Source organism: Pteropus vampyrus, unplaced genomic scaffold (genome assembly GCF_000151845.1).
Source record: "Pteropus vampyrus isolate Shadow unplaced genomic scaffold, Pvam_2.0 Scaffold145, whole genome shotgun sequence".
In the NCBI taxonomy this organism is placed as follows: Eukaryota; Metazoa; Chordata; class Mammalia; order Chiroptera; family Pteropodidae; genus Pteropus; species Pteropus vampyrus.
The window spans coordinates 3,464,823-3,467,878 of NW_011888926.1; the positions used below are offsets into that span (position 1 = coordinate 3,464,823).

The window sequence follows — 3,056 nt, forward strand, 5'->3', positions numbered from 1 at the left end:
GTCTCACTGGGGGGACCCAAGGGGGACCACTTGCAAACACTGCCTGGGTCTCTGCCTCCCTGGGGTGGGCAAGGAGGAAGCAGAGGAGATAAGACTTGGAGGCTGGGGCCCTAGGGGTTTGAGGGAGCTCTGGCAAAGGGCGAGGCACCTCCCCAGCCTGGGTACCCAGCTCCTCTGCCCCACGAGGCTGCCCCTTCCCAGCCGAGGTGCCAGGCTAGCTGGGCCTCTGAAGCCACACCCAGTGGCCCCCTCTGTGTGTGGCACGGAAGAAGATGGGGATGTGCACTCACCCACTCATTCGCAGGTGCCCCCTGGTCCAGCCCGGCCGTGGAGTCCTGTGACATATCGCTGACCCGCCTGGGGTCATTGACAACAGATCAGGGGTGATCAAGACTGGCTTCACAGGGGACCAGATTCCCAAATACTGTTTCCCAAACTTCATTGGGCCCTGAGCACGTGTGCATGAAGCTTGGAGCCCTGGAGGGGGACCTCTTCATCAGACTGGGGGCTGCTGGCCCCGTGCCACCCCATGGAGCTCAACGTGGTATGGAACCGGAATGACATGTGGCAGTACGTCTACTCCAAGGACCAGCCACAGCAGCCGCAGACCTTCTCCGAGGAGGATCCTGTGCTTCTAAAGGAAGTCCCGCTCAACCTGAGTAAGACCCGGGAGAAGGCAGCAGCGGGTTCTTTGAGACCCTCAACGTGCCAGCCCTGTTTATCCCCATGAAGTCCATGCTCAGCCCGTATGCAAAGGAACGCACAACAGGAGTGGTTTTAGACTCGGCAGATGGGGTCATCCGTGCTGTCCCCACCTACGAGGGCTTTGCCATGCCACGTTCCATCGCATAGGTGGACGTTGCCAGCTGTGATGTCTCCTGCTGACTCTGCTGCTGCTGCACCAGGAAGACTTGACATTCACAGCTCAGCTGAGTTTGAGGTTGTCCAAACCATCAGAGAGAGAGCCTGCTGCCCCGTCCATCAACCTGCAGAAGGATGAGGCTCTGGAGACGGAGAAGATGCGGTATGCCCTGGCCAGATGACAGTACACTCCATGTGGGGCCAGCGCGATTCAGGGCCCCAAGCTGCTGTTCCGGCAGGACCTGGTAAAGGACGGGAGCAAGGGGTTCCACAAGGTGCTGGCCTTTGCCACCCACAAGTCCAACCTGGACCTCTGTGGCCGCTGTTCCCCAACATCGTGATTTCGAGCGGCTCGTTGCTGCTCAGGCTCCGTGACCGATCACTCCGTGAAGTGCAGAGGCTTGCCCCAAAGGACCCTGACCTCCCCCTCCAAGATATGTTCAATAATTTAACATAGGTGCCCGAAGAAAACTTTTTTATAAATCATTATAGTAACAATTCTGGCCAAGCCCCCCCCCCCCCAAAAATGGGAATGGAAGCGGCAGAGTAGGGTCACTCGCTCTAGGACTGATCTGCTACCCCCGCTGGAGGTCTGGAATCGGGCAAGGCGGGGGTCTCTGGGCTAGACAGTGGTTGCCTGCCTTGGGGCTTTTTTAGAACACATTGCACCCCCCCTAATTAATTGACACTCCTCTTACTGAAGGTGGGGCAGGTCTATGTCCCCTACTCTTGAATCTGGCTCTGTGGATGCTTGAGTAACATGGACGTGATGGTGGGTCAGAGCTTAGACCCGGGCCGGGAAAGCCGCAGCCTCCATGTCCATCTCTGAGGATGTTTGCTCTTGGAACTCAGCCACGACGCTGTGAGGAAGCCCCACAGCCCCCTGGAAAGGCCACGTAGAGAAGAACAGAGGCCCCAGCTCTCACCCCGACAAGCTTATGGGTCATCTACTCCCCAGGTGAGTTGCCCTAGCTGATGCCACCTAGAGCAACCAAGTGCCTTCCCGCCTCAGCCCTGCTACACTTGCAGACCTGTGAGTGAAACAAAAGCCCACTCTTGTTTCAAGCCACTACATTTTGGGATCCTTTGTTATAGAACCATAGAACACTGGACACCCCCATGACCAACAAAGTCACTACCAGTGCCTGAACATGGGCTTTGGGGTCAGTCCCACCAGCTGTGTGCTAAGACCTCTCTCAGCCTCAGTTTCTTCATCTGCAAATCGTGATGGTACTTGCGCCATAAGGTGCTGAGAGGATGAAATGAAATGATGCATGGAGGGGGCAGGGCATAGCGTGAGTGCTTGGTAAATGCTGTTTATAACTGTTGACTGTTACTGTTGTTGTTTTCATAGGCATTAGAAAATTCAGGAGCCTCCTCCTCCAGGAAGCCTTCCCTGAGCACCCCAGGCTGAGCTGCCACCTCCTCTGTGCACCTACAGCCCTCTGTTCTGCCCACTGCCAGGACATGGGTCCCACTGTGTGGTGGTCATGGCCTGTTTCTAGCCACAGGGCTGGGAGCTCCATAAAGTCATCATCAGAAGGGCAACAAGGGGTTGAAATGCCCAGAGTGAGAACAAGATGTGTGTGCATGCAGGTGCCCTGGGAGTGCTTACGCAGCTAAGCGACCCTCAGCCAGCTTGAGCACCCCAAATGTGCACTTGGGTGGGCCTGGGGTGCAGGCCTCTGTGTGTTTTGGTGGGCCCGTACGAGGTGCGTGTGTGCATGTCTGTGTACACGTGAGTGAGTACCTGTACGCATGTCTGTGGATACGTGTGGGAGTGTCTCTGCCTGTGCTTGTGTGTGGGTGCACAGCTGTGTATACGCCTCCATGTGTGGATATGTTCACACGTGGGTGCTCACGCATTTGCATGAGTGCCATGTGCATGGTGTGTTCACGCATGTGCAGGCTCTGGCCCAGGCTCTTGCCCAGGGGCAGGCTGAAGCAGAGAACAGGCTCCTTGGAGCAGCTGCTACATCCAGGTCCCATTAGTTTTCATTTGGAAACTAAAAATAGCCATGCCCAGCCCCATCTCAGAGGGCAGGGGGCCGATGGGCAGGCCCGCAGGGCATCCTAGCCAAGCTGGTGACCTCCCTCTTGGGCCACTGCCCTGCTTGCCCATCCCTGCCTTGGGCTCCCATGAGCTCATGCAGGCTCTGCTCAGCCAGAGCAGGGAGTGGGTGGGGAGTGCTGAG

At 57.1% G+C, this 3,056-nt stretch overlaps 1 pseudogene; it reads left to right on the forward strand.

Moving 5' to 3' along the window:
- The first annotated feature begins 341 nt into the window (after nucleotides 1-341).
- On the forward strand, nucleotides 342-1,318 carry LOC105298103 (annotated as a pseudogene).
- The last annotated feature ends 1,738 nt before the right edge of the window (nucleotides 1,319-3,056 follow it).